Genomic DNA, 24279 nt, shown 5'->3' on the forward strand with positions numbered 1-24279 from the left:
CATCGATGGGGGGCTTCGCCTTTGTAGCTGCTCAGATCAGCCAGTTCATGAAGCTTGATGAGATGTCAGAGACATCCATCAGCCATGGTGGCCTTTCTTCGGCGGGGAGCGCCCCCCATCCAAGTGACGTTGTTAGGGTTGTGACTGATCATGATGGCATAGTCCCTAGATGCCCCAGCGAAGGTGCCATGATCACCAACGTGGTGCTCGACATTGTAGACGGCGGCACCCTTAGGGATCCTATGGAGCGGTAGGACATTGTCGATGGAGAGCGTGGCGCATCGACCGTAGTAGTACTTTAGAGTAGATCTGGTCAGATAGTGTAATCGTTTAAGTTGTGGGGGGAGCCCCTATGGGAACAGTCTTTTGTATTCATGAATACATCAGTCCCTTTTCGTGATGAAATCACTTTGTAAGCAATGAATTTGTGCAAAAAATAAACAAGTTCTTAAATTTTGTTAAGGCAAACAACTTTTTAGCTCTTCTCCCTCTTTTTGTAAAAGAGGTTCGGTGCCTTCTGACCCTTCCCATAGTTAAGGTCACAAAAAACTCAGAGTTCGGGCGAGCCAATTCCGATCACGTTGGTGAGCAAGGAGACCGTAGCCGCTAGGGCATGGGTTTCCCGTAGTCCTACCAGTTATACTCAGATTTTGTTCTCAAAATCCTAGCCCTTAGGACTTATCATGAGAAAAGGGGGAAAACACAGAGAATGTTTGCAAGATAACACAAAGAGTGTTTGCAAGATAAACGTACTTATATCAGCCCCCGAGTGAGGTCCGACCCCTCGCACTTGCAGGGTCAGATGTCATGAAAGATCAGGGATTTCGATGACAAAATTGATATGAGAAAGTAAGCATTTATTTAGGGGTAAAAACGACGTAGCTGCTTAATATTCTGGGCGTTGGTGAAGACCTCGCCGTCGATGGTTTTCAACTTGTAGGCGCCTGGCTAGAGTACTTCTACGATGATGTACGGCCCCTCCTAGGGCAGGGAGAGCTTGTGGTAGTCCTTGTTGCTCTGCACGAGGCGAAGGACTAGGTCCCTGACGCTGAAGGCTCAGTCCTGCACCCGTCGGCTGTGGTACCATCGTAGCGCCTGCTGGTACTTGGCCGAACAGAGGAGGGAGATGTCGCGAGCTCCATCTAGCTAGTCCATGGCGTCTTCATGGGATGCCTTGACTCCCTATTCATCGTATGCTCTAATTCTTGGCGCTCCATAGTCAAGGTCGGTTGGGAGGATGGCCTCAAAACCATAGACCATGAAGAAAGGTGTGTAGCCAGTGTCTCGACTAGGAGTTGTCTTTAGGCTCTAGAGTACCGCAGGGAGCTCAGTGACCCAACGCACGCCAAACTTGTTCAACCGGTTGAAGATTCTGGGCTTGAGGCCCTGTAGGAGCATGCCGTTTGCACGCTCGACCTGCCCATTCATTTGGGGGTGCGCGACGGCGGCCCAATTGACCCGGATGTGGTGTTCATCGTAGAATCGATGGAATTTCCTGCCAGTGAACTATGTGCTATTATCTGTGATGATGGACTTCGGTACTCCAAAGTGATGGATGATGTCGAGGAAGAATAGCACAGCTTGCTCGGATTTGATCACGGAGATCGGCCAAGCTTCGATCCATTTTGTGAACTTGTCTATGGTGACAAGCAACTAGGTGTATCCTCTAGGCGCCTTTTTGAGGGGTCCAACCAGATCGAGCCCCCAGACCATGAAAGGCCACGTGATGGGGATGATCTGGAGTGCCTGGGCCGGGAGGTGAGTTTGTCGGGCGTAGTACTAACACCCTTCATAGGTGCGTATGATCTGTTTAGCGTCGACTACCGCAGTGAGCCAGTAGAAGCCCTGTCGGAATGCATTCCCAACCAAGGTTCTAGGCACAGCGTGGTGACCACAGACCCCACCATGGATATCGCTCAGTAAAAGCTTCCTTGTTCGACGGGGATATAGAGCTACAGGATCTCGGTGTAGCTTCATTTGTAGAGTTTGCCCTCTACAAGAATGAAGAACTTGGCGTGACATGCAAGCCATCGAGCTTCTGTCCTATCCATCGATAGCGTGTCATAGAGGAGGTAGTCGAGGTAGAGTGTTCTCCAGTCGACCAGAGGGTCAGGCTCTATCGCTGGATCCTCTTCAAGCTCCATGACCTCGATGGCAGACGATGCCGTCGGTTGGTTAGCCCCCGAGGCTGGATTGGGTGGACCATCATCGACCCATTCTGACCCTTCGTAGCATTCCGAGGGCTTGTGTTGGACGCTAGCGAAGACACCCGTTGGCACCAGCTCTCGGCTAGATGCTGCTTTAGCAAGCGAATGTGATTGAGTTCGAGGCCATCGAATTTGTCCTCCAGTCGTCAGACTTCTTGGTAGTATGCAGCCATCTTGGCATTGTGATAGCTCAACTCCTTCATGACTTGGTTGACGACCAGCTGGGAGTCACCCCAGATGTCGAGGCGTCGGATGCCCAACTCGATGGCGATGCGTAGGCCGTAGATGAGCGCTTCATACTCAGCTACATTATTGGATGAGGGGAAATGGAGATGAACCATGTACCTCATGCGAACCCCAAGGGGTGATACAAAGACCAGCCCTGCGCTGACACCCTTCTTCATCAGTGATCCATCGAATTACATCGTCCAGTACTCTTGATCGACGACTGACGATGGTGTTCGGACCTCGGTCTATTTTGTGATGAAGTCAGCCAACACCTGGGACATGATCGCCGTTTGGGAGGCATACGTGATGCCTTGATCCATCAACTCGAGTGCCCACTTTGCGGTTCTTCCTATGGTGTCCTGTCTTTGGACGACCTCACCGAGGAGGAACAATGTCACGACCATCACCGGGTATGACTCAAAGTAGTGACATAGCTTCCTCTTGGTGATGAGGACGATGTACAGGAGCTTTTGGATTTGGGAGTAGTGGGTCTTAGAGTCGGATAGTACCTCGCCGATGAAGTACATAGGGTGCTGCACCTTGAGGGCATGCCCCTCTTCTTCCTGTTCCACTACTAGGGCAGCGCTGACCACTTGCGTGGTGGCCGCTATGTATAGCAGAAGGGATTCTCCACTAGTTCGAGGAACCAAGATCAGACCCTTTGTCAGAAGCTGTTTGACCATGTCAAGCGCCTCCTGGGCCTCGGACGTCCACTCGAAGCGGTCGGCTTTCTTCAGGAGGCTACGGATGATGAAGTCATCATTATCCACACCACCGCCTTGGCCGGCAAGCCGATCGTCTTTGAGCCAAAGTTCAGAGTTTGTCTCCCTAGAATATTTAGGGATATTGGTAGGTGGTCGGTACCTTGGTGGGAAAGCAGCGTTGAGGATGTGTCGGCTGAAGGCCTGAGGGCTCGACAAGCCAGGGCTCGGGCTCCGGTCCTCGCCGCTGTCGTAGCATCCGCCACAACGAGGATGATAGCCACGGTGGGCTCCTTCTCTTGGGTCATCGTAGGTGCGTCTGTGGGCATCGAGGGTGCTATGTGCGTTGCGGTTGTGGCCGAGACGCTGATGCACCGGGACCATGGTGCGCTGCCTACCGCCCAGTGGTGTCTGGTGGACTGATGCGTCCTTGGCGGGGCTTGCTAAGGGCGTGCAATGGCTGGTGTCAACCTCGCGTCGTCGAGACAATGAGCTTTTCGCTTGCTGTGCCGCTGCATGCTCGAGTAGCGTGCGAATCTCGCGGTGGGCCCGATGATCCTTGGGTGTCGTGGCCTCTGGAAGGCCATGGAGCAAGGCCGTCACGGTGGTGATGTTGTGGCTTGCCCGGGCAAACCAAGGAAGGGCTTCATCGCTGGTGATGATCCTTCGGTTCACATCACAGGCCCTGGCACGTGCGTGCCCACCGTCTCCGTGGTGCTCGATCTCCCGATCGAGCTCCGCGCATTCCTATACCAGCTGGATTCCGGCTTCCTCAATCTCTCGCTTTTAGGCTTTCAGCTGCTCCACCCCCATGCGAGGTGGGGCCGCTGTCGCTCCTTCGGTTTCATCACCGAGGTCCCCCTCGGGGTAGCCTCCTCCGTGGGGATGCTTTCGATATGTCCCTCGGGGGTACCCGCCATGAAACATTCCCGGGAGGGGTGATGGCTCTCCATGCTAGAGTCAGAGCCAGAGTCCAACCTCGGCTCCTCAGCAAGGAGGCCATGGAGGGATTTTGTGATGCCTTTGATCATCCCCATGAACTCGTTGTCCGTGGGGAACGGGATCGCGCGCTGTGCCACAAGGTGGCTAACGGTTGCCGCAGTGTTGCGGAGTCTGAACGAAAGCATCATCGGGGCGCTCTGCATGGAGTGTTGTGGAAAGAGGGTGAGGCAGCGTGGGTCCTCCCTGGACCACTAGGGTCTAAGGGAGACGTCGGGCTGGTGCTTAAGCCTCCCATAGTTGAAGCTAATGGAGGGGAGAGATTGGATGGTGGCGTGAGCCAACGCCAACTCTCCTCCCACCGTGACGATGAAGTCCAGGTCACTGAAACACACATGTATGCCTAGGACCCAGCTGATTGCATGTCTAGCCATCCGAGGCTTGATATGGAACGCATAAAGGTCCTCTACCTGGCGCGCCAACTGTCGGTGTTTCAAATAAACACCAACTAGTAAATTTATATTTGTTGCGCGTTAGGCCCGGATGGTGTGCTAAAGGACACTAGGTTTATACTGGTTCAGGTAGAATGTCCATACGTCCAGTCTGTTGCTGCTCGTGTTATTAGCACCAAAAAAGGTTCATAGTCGGGGGTACAAATGGTCGAGAGAAGGACATATCCCAAGTCTCTGATGGAAAGGTCAAAAGGATGCCAAGAGCTCGGTTGCTACTTGGCTATGTGTTGTGTGTGAAAATCAATCCATCCCCTTAGCGGGGTGTCCTGCCCTCCCTTTTATAGATCAAAGGGGAGTAGGGGTTACAGATGAGAGAAAGAGGGAAAAAACCAAAGGTAGAGAAGGTCCTTCGAAGGTGCCGGATCTTCCTTTTCCCTTAAGCCTGCCCTGCTGACATGGCAGACCATGCCAAGGATGGCACGTTCGCTAATCTTGATAGGGCCGTGCTCTGGCTTTGTTTCAACAAGTGGTCACGTCCCATTCTACTCCGGCAGACGGTGCGGCGTGCTAGGGTGCCGAGCCGTGACCCTACGGGGAGCAGACAGGGAAGTGACTATACGTCTGTTACTGTAGATGATGCGAGTTCTCTCTTGGATTGTAGTGGTTGTCGTATGCTTAAGTCAGGATCCGCATCCGAGGGCTGATGGCGGCGTCCACAACACTGTAAGACAAAAGTCGGCGCCTACAACACTGTTTGGGCTCTGTCATGCCTAGAAGGGCTTAAAGCGCCCGTCCTATCGTATCCTGACAGTACCTTCCTACAGGCGGGTAAGGCATGGTGCTCGGTACTACAGTTGACTCGAATGTCCTGTCTCACCCTGTGCTCGTCATTATGAAGGAGCAGGGTGCAGTCGTCGGGCGAGGCGGAGCCAGCCCCGGGACGTCGGGCGAGGCGGAGCCAGCCCTTAGCCGTCGGGCGAGGCGGAGTCCAGCCCTCGGGGGTCGGGCGAGGCGGAGCCAGCCCTCAGCCGTCGGGCGAGGCGGAGCCAGCCCTCAGACGTTGGGTGAGGCGGAGTCCAGCCCTCGGGGGTCGGGCGAGGCGAAGCCAACCCTTTGGGGCTGGGCGAGGCGCAGCCAACCTTCGGTTGTATGGGCAAGAAATGTAGTTGCGTTCTTGCTTGTTCGGAAGCATCAACGTTTGATGGTTATTAGCTCCACCTCATTGGGTACCCCAGTATTAGGTCCCCGACACCGGCCACAGGCTCGGAGGTGACAATGACGCCTGGCGTGGGCTTAGAGGCGACGGCGACACCAGGTACGGGCTTAGAGGCGACAATGACCACAGCCTCGGAGGTCACAACGAGGGAAAGAGGGCATCTCGACAACGGCGGATGAGGAGATCGGGCTCGATCTCGACAACGGCAGCTGGAGCTCGGCGATGGCAAGCTTGGAGGCGACGGCCAGGGGTGGACCTAGTTCTTAAGGAGCCGGGGCACATGCCCCCACTCAAATTCTGGGTTTCCAAAAAAATATACCTTCTTTCATGTAGGTCCATCAATAACAGTTCGCCACTCAATTTACCTGACGACGACATAACAGGAGCGGGCTCGAAGGCGACAACGACGGTGAGCGCTGGCTCTAAGCGTTATCGTAGGTAGGCAAAGAGACTAGGGGAGCGAAGTGAATCTGCCGCTCCCCACCCCTAGTGCAAAAACGGTGGAGCGGTGAGAGTGATTCTTGGACAGAGCAGCGCGAGCAAGCGGCGCTCCGCCGATTCTCACGTGTAGCGGAGCCGTGGGAGCGCTACCAATTTACCAAAGGGGCCTAAGGTGTTGGGTTTCGAATGCCAAGGTGGTGTGCTGGTTAACCAGCCAGCGCACATTTTAACGAACGACAACCGTTGCGCAGATAATTTAGGATACTAGCTAGGAACAAAATGCAATGAGTGAGGAAAGACACATTACCTCCATCATACGATACATAGCCTCTAGTTCTTCGCAGTACTGTTGAGCGTTGATCTTGCGGTACTGCTGAGCGCATGTGCATGTCCTGATATGAGCTCGGTCACTGCGCCGCCGCTGCCGCCGGCTCTCGACTTCTGCCTCTTTGGTACAGCTTCAGACAGCTCCGGCTCCCCCTGTAAAAAAACACTGTTCCCAGGAGCCAAAACTCTCACTCCTCCCTCTCCCTCTCACAGGAGCTCACCGGCTTGAAGAGGGCCTTCCTCTCCAAAGAGGGCCTTTCTCTTCGCTCTAGTCTCGCCGACGGACTTCGCTGTTGATGAGTTGATGTGCGCGGCTGCACTGCACGCGGGGGCCTTTGGGGCACCACATATCATCGAACAGCTTGAAGAGGTCGATCCATCCAACGGCCCTGAAAGGCTGAAATCGAGCAGCCCACAGCCCAGTCTGCGATTGAAAGAAAAGAGGAATTCCAGAACGGCCTCTGTTTGGCGCCGAGGTTGTAACTACCTCAACGAACTCGTTCCTCCCACCTCCGCACTCTGCATTGCAGGCATCAGACGCCGTCATCGTCAAGCAGCGCGCCATGTTGGACCACTCGCCGCCTCCGCCGCTCCGCTTCCTTTGGCAGATCGTCTAGATGGAGCCTGACGGGAGCTCCTCCATGCTGCGGTGGTCCATGGAGTTCCTGTTTGAACCACAGTGGCTGTCGAATCTTGGACGTCCACGGATTCAGGTAATGGCAAGCAATCCTGTTCTTGTAAATTGCCTAAAAAAAAATCATGTTCTTGTAAATTTTAAATGATGGCCATCTTCTTTCAATGGATCACTGGCGAGCTCTGAAAGATTATTTGTGTTGCTTTTATTTGGTCTACTACTACATTTTGCGGCATGTATAGTAGACCAGAAAAGCTCGTTTGATGTGGAAAGTGTTAGAACACGGATACCGGGAAAATTTTGTGAGGGGACAGGGTCTCTTGGAAGTTTTGCACCCAAAACCAAACCAACAATTACATTTTACACCACTGGGTCATGCCTGCAAAACCCTGAAAAGCTCCATGTAGTTTATGAGAACAAAATTAATCCTCCATTGACCAGAACTTCTCCATGGATAGAACTCCCTCAGAAAGAGGTTCATCATCTCAACTTCCACTCGACTGTCGTGGTCGTGTTCATAAACTTTTTATATAACTTTGAATAAAAACAAAATTTATACACAAAAAATGGAGATCTGATTACATCTACAACTATGTAATCAATCTTTTTTTTGTTTAAAGCCATTCTGGAGCTGAAATAACGATAGAGTCTTTATATAAATTCAAACACAGATCTAAATGATGCACCAATTATATCTGTACCAAGAAGGTTTCAAACGAAAAGTAGTGATTCTTAAAGTTATAACTTGTGACGAGATCTGTAATTTCTGTATAAATCTTTTATCTATCTGAACTCATGAAAAAGTGTTTTTTCAAGATGCGCCATGTAGAAAAGGGATATCCCGCCATTCGAAATGCGTCGCATAACCCGTTTGTATGTGGGCTCTTACCAAAACTTTTAGGCCTTGACAGGACTATATATACGTGAGAGCTCAATATTCCGAGAAATAAAGAATAGTCTCACTATCTCTTGTGTCTATGTGTTCTACTTTCATCTACTATGTTGATCATAAGAGACGGATAGTGAAAGGTCCGAATCGTTGGCAACATGTTTTATAAATACGTTATCAGCACGACAAGCTCTACGTCGACATCGCCGCTGAAGTTGCCGCTGATCTTCGACGTCGACGCCCATGTCGACGTCCCGCCGCGACTACTTCGATGACGTCAATATCTCCGACGTTGTTAGCAGAACGGATCGCTACCTCTACTTGCATCTAATCTGCACTACATCAACATGCACCGTCATCGTCAAGCAGACAGTTCTTCGACAATGTCATACGCCCTATACGGTATGTATCTACTAACCACTGTCCTACACGGTATATGAGATAGATCAAATTGGCATCCTATAAAGGTATGAAAGAATCGCAGTTGGCCATCGAGTTGGGCATTTTTTTTGTCCTAAATAGCGTACACGCAGTATGCAGAAGTTTATACATGAAGTACAAGTATATTTGAAATATACATACATACATGAGGTGTAGAACAGCTACGCTTTGTATATTGTTTAATTTCTTTAATCTACAGTAATAAATTGAATTGCATCTGGGGTTAATTATTTATTAAAAAAAATCAAGACCACCTAGGCTCCTGCATGAGCGCACAGGACCATATCGCTAGTACGCTGTCAGTATGGCTGTCACCATAAGCATCTTTCGGACTTCACATGCCATGCACCACTTGCGGCCTGAATGTCACCGGTGCATCTCCCCGGCTCGCGGCCGTGATAACAGACATCATCAATCCCACCTGCACGTGGTTTATTTGCGCCAGCTGCGCCGCAACTAAACGTTCCCTGTCCGCTATGGCCACCGATCCTGCAGTCTCGCACTTCCTGATCACCATGGCTACCGATCATGTGGCTTGCATGCCACCGCCAACGGTGCCTCCTATCATCACCCGGCCTTCACCAGCATGCGACCAGTACGTCGCAGAGGCACAGACGGCCACGCGTCACCAACTGGGCACCGCACAGTGGGCTTGCAGCCGCATTGTCAAGCGTCACGCCATGCCATTGCAGCATCAGTCGTTTGCACGCAAGCACGCAATTGTATGTCTATGGCAACGCCGATGGACCGGATTACTGAAGATAACGGCCGGTTAGAGTTTTAACTCTAATTCGCTTCGAGAACGTGGGCCAGAATCACCACTGCAGACGCCCTCTTTGCCGAGTGCTGGGGGCACTCGACAAAGCCAGCCAAGCCTTTGCCGAGTGCCGCACTTGGCAAAGGTCTCTCGACAAAGATTTTATCGGCAAAAATTTCTCTGCCGAGTGCCAAAAATCGACACTCGGCAAAGTCTTTGTCGAGTGCCAAGCCCGCACTCGGCAAAAAAATAACTGCCGTCAACATTTGACGCCGGCTTTGCCGAGTGCCTAGGGACTGGCACTCGGCAAAATTTGAATTTTTGCCGAGAGCCAGGGCTCAGCACTCGGCAAAGAAACCATTTTTTTAAAAAAAATCTTTTTAAAAATAGTCTTTGCCGAGTGGTACCACCTGACACTCGGCAAAACTAGGGAAGTGGCTGTTTTTGCAGCATTTTTTTTCCAGCTTTGCCGAGTGCCACACCCCTGGCACTCGGCAAAGAAATCTTTGCCCAGTGTTGGCACTCGACAAAGCTGAGAAATTTGCTATTTTGTTTGTTTGTTGCTTTCCTTCGAAAGCAAACACGCAAAACTCATATATAATACATGAGACAGCACACAGGTATTTAGCATCACACAAAACACATACATAATCCATCACATACATCTATAATACATCACAAGCACATCCAACATCCATCACAAGCACATCCTCCTGCATAATCCATCACACGCACATCCAATGTGCAAATCCATGACAACATCTAAGAAGTCTTCATCCAACACAAGTCCTAGATCAAGAAAAGTCAATGAAACATGAAGGGGCACCACCTACTGCCACTGATCCCAATGGGAGCCTGAAGGGGCACCTCCGTGCGGTGGTGGACCTGTCCAGCCGGGGTGTGTGTGCTGAGGCGAAGGAGCCGGGTTCGAACCCGACGACTGTTGCTGCACAAAGGAGAATTGAATTCATTAGTATCTACACAAGCTAAAGGACTTGATCAACCATATATATATACTCACCGGAGTGCCTAGAGCCAGAGGAGTAGGAGGCACAACTGGAGCGAGCAGCGACTGGGGCACCACCACACCCGGGAGAGTGGTGCCGAGGCTCGACATGAATGAGAACATGTCCTGCATCCTCTGCACCTCGGCCGCCCTCTGGGCCCTCAGGACCTCCCACTCGGCCCTCTCGGCCTCCCTCTGGGCCCTCTCCCTCTCCCTCTCGACCCTCTCGGCCTCCCTCTCGACCTCCATCCTCTCCACAGTTGCCTGCAATATTCAATCACCAACGTTTAAACAATACAAATGCAAGGTACATGTGTAAAAGTAATGAACGGCGAATGAAATAGAACTAACCTGGAGTGCCGCCATCTGCTGCAGTGTGCTCGCCTGCCGAGGTCGAATGGGGACGGAGGAGCTCATGCTCTGTGCTCGGATCTGGGCGAGGTTGGGCACAGAGGTCGAGTCGACCATGTTGGAGGCCATCCAGTACCGGCCGTGCTGCTTCCCTCCTCCGAGCCTCATCACGAGGTCGGTATCAAGGGGCTAGGTGGTAGGGTCGAAGTCCTCCCCATGCCGCTCGTGGGCCGCCGAGGCGTAGTCGGTGAGCTTGCTGTGGACGCTCGTGTTGTTGTACGCCTCGGGCCCATCCTCCGGGTTGTAGACGGTGTCCGGGGCTGTCGCCTTGCCCTTGTGTGCCATGGCGTACGCCATGAACTCGTTGTATTCCTAGCCATCATGCGACTGGGACTGCGAGGAAAACACAAAGACGATTAGAAGTAATGAGAATTGAGCGTTAGAACAAATAAATAAATAAGTGCGTAGCGTGTACCCAGGCCTGGGCGTACGAACTGAGGGGCCGGTTGCCTTGGTGGTGCGCCGTCCCACCCATCTGCAGGCGGCACTCTCGACGGAGGGCGTGCCTCTCCCTCCACTCATCGGAGACCCACTTGTCCACGATGGCCGCCCAACAGTCTCTGTGGGTGGCGCACCAAGGACATATCTGCATGCCATCAAGTATTAGAAATGTTAGAATATAAAATGAAGGCTACCTATTCTTCATGGAATGAGTCAGTAACAATGTTTTATAACTTACTGCGAGGTACTGCTCCCTGGTGAGTGTCATGGTCCTGGCCTCGCTCTTCCCCGGGTACCGACCAAGGACGTCGCACGAGTGGTTGATGTGGCACAGCAGCCTCGCCTTGTAGTACAGGTCCGTGACTCGGCCCCTGCATGCCCTGTCCTGCACCTTCATCACCCAGGCGGGGTCATGCCCCTCCTCCAACGTGAAGAAGTCATGCATACAGACATCATGTGCCCTTTCATTATTTCAAGAACGTCTAATGAATTCATAGTATTGAGCAATGTAGTGTGATGTAGACTCACCCAGAACTCACGCCTGATCCGCTCCTGTATGGTGCCGTACACGGCGTCCACGGCGGAGTTGAAGTGGTCCCATGTCCAGGGAGGCGACTCAACCTAGGCGTGGGTGACCAAACCAGGGTAGTGCAGGCGAATCAGGCCGTCGAGGATCCCATTGCACTACCGATGATCGCCCCCGGACACAAGTTCCCAGTTCCTATAGGAGTCAGTAAGAAGAATTGTTAGTCCGCAGTTTGGTTTTCAGCATATGAACAAGAAGAGATGCAAAATGAACGGATACTTACTTGTTGCCCTTGGAACGAATCACCGGCCTCCTCTGAAACAGGATCAGCCACGCCGGGAGCTACGAGGACCCGCGCAAGTATGGTACCGATGAGGTGCTCGAAGTGGAACCCCCCGCCACCCCCAGAGGAAGTGTCACCCCCCGCCACCGCCCTAGAGGAAGTGTCACCCCCTCCTCTCTAGGGGGCTAGCTGTTGGTCCTCGTCGTTAGTGGTCGTCGTTCGGTCCTCCTCGGGCGGGGGGGACGGCAGACGACTGCACCGCCCTCCTCGGACGGCCGCGGGGGCGGCGGGCCAGATGGCTCCTCGCCGACGCCTCTGCCTCTGCCTCCGCCTCCGCCTCCGCCTCCTGAGTCATCCTCGCGTAGAGCGAGTTGCAGGTCCGGGTCCGCCTTTCGCCCGACATTTTGTCGAGTGCCTGCAAATACAAAGAGTAAACCAGTTAGCACAATATAGACAAATATAGAGATGCAAAATGAACGAAACATAACTAGAAAATAATAATAATATAGTATTACATGAATTAGAAATAATCTTTAGGATCGGCAGCGGCCGGATCATAAGTGTCGTCATCACTATCAATATTGTCTAACATTTTCGCCTCATCTCCATCATTGTCATCAATGGCAACGCTAAACCGTAATCGCTCAAGCAGTGCTAAGTCTTTGGCATTTTGCACCTCTTCTCCATCGTCCTCATCTCCATCGTCCTCATCAATGTCATTGTCTACTTCCATGCCCATTAGCGAAAACATGTCTATGTCAAACGTGCCATCTAGCCCCTTGGGTTGATAGAACTCCCCTGTATATGTGTTTGGGTCAAAGTTGTAATCCTCATCGTTTGGGATAGGCACTTTGCCATGCGGTGATACCAACTGCGCAAGGTACCAACCCTCAAGAGTGGGATCTTTTTGGCATGCCCATGGAAGATAATAAACTTGCGTGGCCTGTTGAGCCACAATATAGACATCGTCTCCTTGATAGAGGGAATCTTGTCGAATTTCAACTTGTCCAATCTCAGGGGCTCTTCTCGTGACATTGGGATCGAACCAATGGCATTTGAATTCGACTGGCTTATGACCTCCGCGAAGCTCAAAGTTGAGCTCATATATTTCTTCAACTATGCCGTAGTAGTCACGGTCATCGGTGCCGGGCGTACGAACTCCAGTATTCGTTGTTTTTCGATTGGGCCGACTGAGCTCGTGGCTTCTTGTGTGGAAGCGATAGCCATTCACATCATATACGGTGAATGACTTGACCCTATAGGGGAAGCCTTTGACAACCTATTTCAACTCTTCATCCATTTCCGCATCCGTGCATGCCTGTAAGGTGAGGACGGATAGATCATTACTCGCTCATAGGAGCAAAGTGGGATGTCACAGATGGAACGATGTAAATTGGATGGTACCTTCTTTTCGAACCATGAAATGAAATCGGGCACACCATCTTTGAGAAGACTATCTTGTTCTTGAGGGGAAGGATCCCTATTTCTTGTCCAGTATGTATTCAGAAATTCCCTGAAAAAGCAAGAGACAAGGGGGTTGGATAGATAGACGATAGTGACAGCGTATGTAACAAGCTCATTGAGAACTTACTGCACATAAGGGTTCACTTCGTCAAGGTTCAACAACACATACAACATGATAGTGCGCCACTCATCATTCCACAAGGTCTTGGTGCTTGAAGCGCTTGCCCTGCCAAGTTGACCTTTAAAAAGGCTGAGATTTGACGACCTCTCATCGGTGTTGTAACGAGGGATTGGATTGTGCACGCTGGGAAGGCTATCCTTATAGTATGATGTTGTGAAGTTTGACACCTCCTCAAGAATGAATGCCTCTGCCATGGATGCCTCAATTCTGGCTTTATTTCTACACTTTTTCCGAAGAACCTTTAGACATCTCTTGATTGGATAGCACCAACAGGCTTGCATGGGCCCCCCATTCGTTCCTCATGAGGTAGGTGCAAAATCAGATGCTGCATTGAGAGGAAGAAGCCAGGTGGGAAGATCTTCTCCATCTTACAGAGCAACACAGGTGCCACTTTCTCTAAGTCATCAATCACGGCCCGAGATAGCTCCTTGGCATAAAGCTAGCAGAAGAAATAGCTCAACTCTGCCAGGACGCGCCACACATGCTTGGGGATGAAACCTCTGGTCATCGCTGGAAGGAGCCGCTCAATCCATATGTGGAAGTCATGACTCTTCATCCCTAACACTCGGCAAGTGGACACGTTCACTCCCCTCCTCAGATTCATCGCATACCCATCAGGGAACATTAATGACTGAACCCACTGACATACTTCCCTCCTTTGATCCTTCTTCAAAACGAAATCGACCGAAGTCCTTTTCCATTTCTTGCCAGGCATGGGAGTCTTCATCACTTGCTTTGGTCTATCGCACAGTGCTGCCAGGTCCACTCTTGCCTTAACATTGTCCTTTGACTTTTCTGTGTCCATGAGTGTTCCCCAAAGCGCCTCGGTGATATTCTTCTCTGTGTGCATTAAATTAATGTTGTGTGGAAGAAGAAGATCATTGAAATAGGGAAGCCTAGTCAAGCCCGATTTATGAGTCCACATGTGGTACTGACCATATCCATCAAAACGACCTTTCTCTTTATCAACTTTGAGAGCCTCTATCTCAGCGCGGATCTCGGCAGCGGTCATCATCTGAGGTGCAGGATCGGTGACTTTAACACCTTTCGTGAAGTTCTTGATGTCTTGTCTGAATAGATGGTCAAGGGGGAGGAACTGATGATGTTGGTCGAATGAAGAAAACTTGCCACCACTCTTCAGCCAAGTGAACCTCACACCTGCCTTGCATATTGGGCATGGGAACTTCCCATGAACACACCACCCGTAGAATAGGCCATACGCCAGGAAGTCATACAGGGAGTAGTGGTACCACACATGCATTGTGAAGTTTCTCTTTGTAGCTCGGTCGTATGTCAGTACCCCCTTTTCCCAAGCATCGATCAAATCATCGAACACAGGCTCCATGAACACACCCATATTGTTCCCCAGATGTCTAGGAATTATCAGCGACAAAAATACGTTCTTGGGTTGAAAGATGACACCGGGGGGGAGATTCAGGGGTATCACGAATACGGGCCAACAAGTGTATGGGGCCACGGACAATCCATACGGGTTGAACCCATCTATTGCCAATGCTACACGTACATTGCGAGCCTCCTCAGCTTTAACACGATGTATGCCATCGAAATGGGTCCAAGCGTCGCCATCCGATGGGTGTACCATCTTGTCTGGATTGTACCTTTTGCTATTTTTGTGCCATGTCATCTGTTTCACGGACTCCTCTATCATGTACAGCTATTGGATCCTCGGTATGAAAGGAAGGTACCGTAGGACCTTCGTAGGGATACTCAGCTATTCCTTCTTGCCATCACTAGTGTCGATCTCCAGGTACCTAGAGGATTTGCACTTTGGACAGTGCGTTGCTCCCTCGTGATCTTTCCTAAAAAGGACGCATCCATTCGGACAAGCATGGATCTGCTCATACGGCATCTTAAGTGCACGAAGAAGTTTCTGTGACTCATACAAGTTCTTCGATAGGATGTGATCCTCCGGAAGCAGGGATCCAAAAACTGCCAACATACCATCAAAGTTGTCCTGACTCATGCTAAATTGTGACTTCAACCCCATGATGCGTCCAATTACATCCAGCTGCGATACCGTTGTCTTTTCGTGCAAGGGCTTCTGCGCTGAAGACAGCATATCATAGAACGCCTTTGCGCTTTCCTCTGGCTTCTCCTCCAATCCTTCACCAAACCGTGTCGGCTGAATGTCATCCATCTAGTCTGCTACCCCGCCATCTCCATCATAATCCTCGAGACGCTGTCTCACCACCTCCTCTCTAATACGATCAGCTTCACCATGGTGGATCCAGTGGGTATAGTTTGCCGTGAATCCATACTTGATAAGATCTTCCCCCACGAGCCTCTTAATTTTTCTTTTCTTGTTGCCACATCTGCTACACGGACACGGCATCCGGGCTGACCCTTTAGCAGCCTCACCAAATGCATGCTCCAGGAAAGCATTGGTCTTGGTCATCCATTCTGGGGTCATACTTGCGTGGCCCGTGTACATCCACTCATGGTTATCCATCCTCTAGCACATGCATATGTAAGCGAGTAATAAAAACTGCAGGTAAATCCACAAGGCATTCCTACTATACATCTAACAGGTGAAGGATAGGTCCTAATCCCACCCGAGGATGCATAGATGAGGTTGGCTTCCATGGTCCACTCCTATCCAAGATAGAATTTCGATAGCACCTCCTCGTTGTTCTCCCGATACACATCCTGGCAGGGAGATTGTGTATCAGGAGAACAACGAGGAGGTGGTGCCAAAACTCTATCTCGGACAGGAGCGGGCCATGGAAACCAACCCATCTATGCATCTACGGGCTGTCCAAAAAACGTGGACAATCTGAAACAGGTACAGAATTTGGTATGCAAAGATCTGCATACCAACGACCGTATCTCTTTCGGACGGGAGACGCCTAACTAGGGTTACACGAGATACAAGTATGGAAGATGGGTTATACCTAGGGTGTTGGTGAGGTCAGGCTAGTGGGGCGGTGGTGAGTCGCTGCAGTGGTGAGGCGACGCGGTGCAGGCAGAACTGCAACGCCGACGAAGACGATCGGGGTTGCCGAGTGCCTCCCAACGGTCCTCGTCCTGCAAAGAAAAGGCAAATGGTTAGACTCCATTGAAAATTTTGGCAGCACCTCCCCTGCATGGAGAGGTTCCCAAAACCTACAGAAAACATTGGCATGAAGGCCAACAACCACATGTATACCAAACATAGGCATGAAGGCCATCAACCACATACATACAACAATAACTACTACTAACACTAAAACTATGAACAACAACTACAACTACTACTGTCACTATGACTTACTAACAAATACTAACACTACTAATTAACTACTACTACTAACACTACTACTTACTAACTAATACTAGCATTAGGGCATACCTTGCTAGTGAGAATGCGAAGACCGAGGGCCGGCGACTGACAACGGGGACGACCGCTACGGCGTGAGGGTCGACGAACCGAGGCGGCACCTTTCTTCTCCTCTCTTCTCCTCTTCTCCTCTTCTCCCCTTCTCCTTCTCTCCTCCCCTCCTCCTCTCTTCTCCCCTGCCTCCTTCTCCTCCCTTCTCCTTCCTCTCCTCCTCCTCCTCCCTTCTCTTTCTTCTTCTTCCTCCTCCCCTTCTTCTCCTTCCTCCTTTCCTTCCTCCTATTCCTCCTACCTCCTCCTCCTTCCTACTGTGGGCGCACGGGTGCGGGGCCGAGGCACTCGGGGAGCCGGCGGTGGTGGCGCAGCGGCTACGGTGCAGCGGCGGGGCGGGCATGCGTGCGTGTGTGGTGTGTGCGTGGTGTGTGTGCGTGTGTCCGGTTTTTTTTATATTTCAAACCTCTTTGCCGAGTGCTAGATCCGGGGCACTCGGCAAAGAAAGTATTTTGCTGAGTGCCCCCGATCTGGCACTCGGCGAAATAAAAAATTAAAAAAAATCATGTCCTAGCTTTGCTGAGTGCCTAGGGCTAGCACTCGGTAAAATATTCACTTTGCCGAGTGCCAAACCTTGGCACTCGGCAAAATAATTTTTTTTGTTCTTTGCCACCAACTTTTTTTCTTAGATTTGTATTTGTACCATGAACAACATGTTCAAATTTGGCACAATTTCATTGCTGTTTGCTATATTTCTTCACTTTATTTCGTTTTCTTGTAATTTTCCAGAAAATGTAGGTTTGAACTGTAGGTGCATCGAATAATAGTTTTGATCCATTCCAAAAATATTATTCTTGTTTGTTAGTGTCACTTTATGCTAAATCTAGGAACTGTCTCCAAATTTTGATCAACGTGCTCACAGGGCAACGTCGCAAACTTGCGTGCGAGTGGTTATTTAATTCTATAAAATTCAAACGAATCCCGAAAATCATGAAACTTGGCGAGATGTCGTGATATCACATGCATATGCGGTGGTAAAAATTTGAAAACGTTTGGAGAACGTCATCATGTGTGGTGTTCACAAACCAGGACACCATACGTGATGACGTCCTCCAGACGTTTTCAAATTTTTACCACCGCATATGCATGTGATATCACAACATCTCGCCAAGTTTCATGATTTTCGAGATTCATTTGAATTTTATAGAATTAAATAACCACTCGCACGCAAGTTCGCGACGTTGCCCCGTGAGCACGTTGATCGAAATTTAGAGACAGTTCCTAGATTTAGCATAAAGTGACACTAACAAACAAGAATAACATTTTTGGAATGGATCAAAACTATTATTCGATGCACCTGCAGTTCAAACCTACATTTTCCAGAAAATTGCAAGAAAACGAAATAAAGTGAAGAAATATAGCAAACAACAATGAAATTGTTCCAAATTTGAACATGTTATTCATGGTACAAATACAAATCTAAGAAAAAAAGTTGGTGGCAAAAAACAAAAAAAAATTATTTTGCCGAGTGCCAAGGTTTGGCACTCGGCAAAGTGAATATTTTGCCGAGTGCTAACCCTAGGCACTCGGCAAAGCCAATATTTTGCCGAGTGCCAAACAGAAGGCACTCGGCAAAGAGGACGGCGTTGGGTACCGTTATCCCCGGGCGCCTCTTTGCCGAGTGCCCAACTTTGCCGAGTGTCTGGCACTGGGCAAAGTTTGGCTTTGTCGAGTACCTTATTTTGCCGAGTGCCAGACACTCGGCAAAGCCCTATTTGCCGAGTGCCAAGTTTCGCCGAGTGTCTGATATTTGGCACTCGGCAAAGATTTGAGCACTGGGCAAAGTCTCGGTTTCCTGTAGTGAATCAGCCTGAGCAATGAATTGGATCTAAACTCTTGTAGAGGCGATCATGTACTTCCAGTGAATTATGGAATCAAGGTGTTTTCAAATATAGCCCCTCAAGAAATTCAGTTTCTACAGTGATTTTCTGATTAATTAACCCAATCTCGTTTATGCAAATTTAATGTGTTTATTATACCCGTATGTATAAGAGCGTGTATATATACATACATATTAAATCTGAAGTTTAATGAGTGTTGTTTTTTTTCTAAATTAAATAGTAGATTGATTCTCAAAGTTTTTCTACGCTTTGAAATTTAATTCTGAAAAATGCAAGTGCAGCCCCGTTATGAATTATATACCATGTAATTGCAAGAATAAAATCTTGAATGATTACACTAGAAACATGGTATAAGGTGTATAAGCTCTCTAAATCCTACAGACCTTAGACTTGTCATCCTCAAGAGGCTCATTTTTTTCTTAGCATAATGAATTTTTTGGATGAATGAACAGTTGGTATTAATTCTAAAAATTTGCATATACCATAATTCTGAAAAATGTTAGAATGCTTCTAAGAATATTTTGCATAACCATCCACTATCTTTTTCACCTCACTACTTGTTTACATGTAGTAAACACATAAGCATATGATTCAGTTATAATGTTATATGCATATCTTTGTGAAGAAGGAATATCCTGGACTTGCCCTGAATGGCATAATTATATAACATTGTCATTGTTAAATCCTAGTAGCATATTAAAATGCTCTTGAAGTGTAGTGGGTGTAGGGTCGAGATGGCGGACTAGAGGGGGGTGAATAGTCATTTCTAAGAAAATAAACACACCGGCTAACCGTAACAAATGTGGGATTAAAAACTATCGGTCTAGCCAAGACTACACCCCTCTATCTAAGTTATCAAGCACCTTGAAAAGATCCTAAACAAACAACTAAGGTGTCGGGCTAGCTAGAGCTCACCTAACCAATTCTAGGAGCAAGGTCACACAAACCTATGCACTAGTACTTTGGCAACCGGGAGAGCTTCTACATAATCTAGTAAGCAAAAGCACAAAGCTCCTAAGCTCACTAGCAAAGCTCAATAACAAGGCTACACAAGCCAAATTATTAGCTACACAAACTAAGCAATGTGACTAACAAGGTTACTAAAATCAAATTAGCCATGCAAGGGAGCTACTTTTATGCTACACAAGCAAGAAGGCAACTAGCAAGCTACTAAAGCTAAACTAGTCACAAGAGCAACAACACAAGCACAATGTAAATAAAAGTAATACAAGCTTGTGTTTCGCGGAAAGCAAACCACCAAGAAGATGATGAAGACAATATTGACATGGTGATTTTCTCCCGAGGTTCACTTGGTTGCCACCAAGCTATGTCCCTATTGTGTCGATCGCTCACTTGGTGGTTCGGCAGCTAATTGGCATCACCCGCTAAGTCCGCACGTCGGGCGCCACAAGAACCTACCCCGAAAGTGAGGGTAGCTCAATGACACGCTCAACTAGAGTTGTTCTTCATAATCCCCATGGGGTGAGCACAATCCCCCTCACAAATCCTCCTCTGGAGCATCGCATAACCTTCTCATGTGCTTCAACGAAGTCACAAACCACCAAGCCATCTAGGAGGTGGCAACCTCTAAGAGTAACAAGCACCACCAGCTTGCAACTCGATAATCTAGTGCCACACAATGCAACCTCATGATACAATCGCATTAAAATCGCTCACTCACTAGATCAGATGATCAGTATCAAGCACAAATAAGTTAGAGGGCTCCCAAGCACTCCCCAAGCATAGACACTCAGTCCTAAGGGTGCTCAACTAGCCAAATACCCAAGCTCCACCTCTATTTATAGCCCTCAAGCCAAATAGAGCAGTTGGAGCAAAGCTGCACTTTCTACGAGGGCATCGGACACGATGGTGCGGTCACTGGACATGGGGTGGTGGTGCCCCCAACGGTCGAATCCAATGGCTAGTTTGACTACTCGTGGTCACCGAATAGACGGCGATGGCACCGAATAGGGGGTGGCGGTGCCACCCCGACCAACACCCTGAAAACCCTTCTCTCTAGAAAAATAGGGCGGTGCACCGCTGTCACCATGGTGGTGACCCCCTCGCCTTAGCACTGAACTCACAACCCTTGGGGAAAAAGTGGCGGTGCCACCGGACAACACCTGGCGGTGCACCACCCCTGCACACGGTGGTGTACACCATCACGTCTGGTGACAGCCCTTCTACTACTACTCAAAACCAAGTCCAGGTGGGCACCACCCTAGGGGTGGTGGTGCTACCAGACAAGGTACGGTAGTGCCAACTCCAACCCCTGCTCTCGGCCTCGACCAGCCGGTCACCACCACTAGGGTAGCGGTGCACCGGACATGGGGTGGCGGTGCCCCTAGGGCAGCACCCCGAGCCTAGTTTCACCTCCTCTTCTTCACCTTTTTCAACGCATTTGCAAATGTGCTAACACCACCAAGTGTTCACCAACTTGTGCATGTGTGTTAGCTTTTCACAAATATTTCCCAAAGGATTAGTCACTCAATTCACCACGCCACTCGATCCTAACACATATGCAATGTTAGATCGCTCAAGTGGCACTAGATGACCGATATGCAAACAAGTTTGCTCCTTTTAATAGTACGGCGATCTATCCTAAACCCGGTCATGCACTTCTCTACACAACCTTTAACTGGTGAAATAAAATGCCCTAGGTTATACCTTTACCTTGCTTATTCCACTTCATCTCCTTTGATGTCGATGCAACACATGCACCAACCAATCACCAAATGATATGATCCACTTAATATCATCACGTGACCGTATTAGTTCATTGATCTTGACTTCACTTGCTCTTCACCATTGCCTTGGTCCATTGGCGCCAAGTCGTCACTCAACTTGCCCTTCATACTTACAACCGGTCCGTTGAGCCAAGTCTTGTCTTGACCATCTCCACCTTGATCACATAACTCCATGTCATGTCTCATATGCAATGAGCTCCTTCATCACAAGTGTGAGACTTTGCAACATCTCTGATCCACTTCACTTCATGGCATGAGTTGCTCACACAAGTACATGTAGACTAATCACCCATGTGTCTCACTTAACCACATATTAGTCCACCTAAGGTTGTCACTTAATTATCAAAACCAAACAAGGACCTTTTAGTGGGTCTTAAGCATTTGTAGTTGCTAATAATATTGCTCTCAAGAATGAGTATATGACCATGCTAAATCCCGAAGGTCTTATTGGACTCACTGAATAAGAAATTCTAGAAGATATCCTACATTATTATAGCATAATGCCAGAAATATTGAAAAATAAATTTTCAAGCTATATGACCATATGTGATATAATACTGGTCTATAAATAATACAATCAGCTTGAAGCTTTGTGTTTAAAAGTCATAGAAGATGAGATGATAAATAAGACTTTGTCGAATTTCAGAAGAAATATTTTTTGAAATAGAAGACCGAGAGCATTGAAGTACTAGAAGTATTCAAATTTATCATCTAGAATTACTCGATATCAAGTAGAAATTGAGTTAGATTTTTAGACAGCATTATGAATCAAGATATATGACTTGCATATGTTGTGCTCCTAGAAGGATTATTACATATCACAACTAGGAAATAGAGCATGCATGAAGTAGCTAAATGTCAAGCATAGAAGTTAAGGCATGTAAGAATGGGTGAGAATTAGAATATTTAAAGTTTCTCTTGAAGAAGAGTTTGACTATGCGCTTATAGAATTGTATGTCTATAAACTTACTATCCTAAAGTATTGTAGTGGTGGTGATGGCGCTTTAAGTTTTAGTTCCTGTTGAATTAAGTGGATTATGTAAACTCATAGAAGAGTTAATGGTTACTTTATTAGCTTGAAGACTAATATAAAGCATTTATATTCTTAGTTGCAATTCTTACTTGTAGTAATATGTGTTAACTTTGCATGGAATAAATAAGATTTATATGACTTACATATAAACAATTGCCTAATTTTTCCTATCTAATTAAGTTTTGCATTATTTTTATCCACGAAGAAGCCTCAATTATCTATGAAGGTTATAGTTCTTTGTGCACTACTACCATGTAGGTACAAGGGAAATTGAATTTCCAAGAAGCACATAAATAGTTAGACTATATTGGCATATGAAATGATCTTAGAAGGATCAATTTAGCCAAGAAATAGTATAATCCTAAAACTAAGTATTTAATACTTTAGCCCCCTAAATATATTGTTGTACACTAAATAGTACACTAGATATATGAATTTCATGCCAACACTAATGTATACTTGTAGGATCTCTGGTACATCTAGAGAGTGGTGAATAGGCCTATAAAATTCAACTCAAAATGAAGTCAAATTCATCCGCGGCACTGCCGCTCTGTGAGCGCAGCACTGCCGTACCAAACAATGGCACTGCCGCACCTGTAGGAGAGATTAGTTCACAGTTCAAAATTTACCCAACAAAATTTAGATTGGGTAAATTTCTTAGCTTCCTGTAGGGTAGTAGATCACACATTGCTAGCTGAAAGTGGTGGAAACACCACACACAAGTAGATCGGCCTCAAACCCTAGAAATCACCTCAACAACAACAAGAACACAAGTGTAGCAACACAAGCACAAGATGACACAAGGATTTATCCCATGATTTAGCTCACCAACAAGGCTTGCCTAAGTCCACGTTGTTGAGGTATACCACTAAGACCTAGGGCTATGCAACCCTACCTCATTCTTAAGTCAAAAGAGTGAACTCTTGAGATGAGGGGTGATTTTACTCGCTGCAAGAGGTGGTTACAAACCTATAATACCCGCGGTGTTACACTGTACAATCTTTTGTTAAAACACTACATGAGCATCATACTTATGTGTAAATGTGTGTAATATAGGGTGTAAAGCAATATACATAACTTGAAACATTTGTCGGAAACACGAAACGAATGTTATATTTCATATCACGTTTTATCGCTTAGAGTTCTAAACGAATTTCTATTGAATGAAAATACTATAGAATGCATATCCATCACTTTAATAAAGTTTGTACTGTAAGCTTCATAGGTGATGATGAAATACTTGCGGTCAAGAACAGGATTCGCTAGCTAGCTTACTTAATAGCGTGGAAATCACATTCGACGTGAAACCGTTTAAGACTTAGCCAAAATTCCTAAGTCGGATAACGCCCTGACGAAGCTAAGTTCGGCAATTTTCATAGAAAAATCGGGCTAAGTAGTGGCATGGTCTTAGGGTTTGTTTTAGTAGTTTGATATACCATCTCGAGCGTAAAATAGTTGGTTTAGCAATAGAAGCATTGAGGTGGGTTTTTGAGACGCTTTAAAAAGCGTGCAAGACACACGCGACACTGGTCGCGGTCACCAGGCTTCAGGTTGGCTTGGCACATGACACTGGCCTGCCCTTGGTGCGCACACGCGCATAGCCACGTGGGCCTGCACCACCACTGTTGTGCTCATGCACGTAAGCAACCGTGCACGGACGAGCACGCCGCGCCCGATGGCCTAGACGCTTGGCCACCACCGTCGTCGTCGAAGGCCCGCTGCTCTGGCT

This window comes from Miscanthus floridulus, chromosome 4 (genome assembly GCF_019320115.1).
Source record: "Miscanthus floridulus cultivar M001 chromosome 4, ASM1932011v1, whole genome shotgun sequence".
Lineage (NCBI taxonomy): Eukaryota > Viridiplantae > Streptophyta > Magnoliopsida > Poales > Poaceae > Miscanthus > Miscanthus floridulus.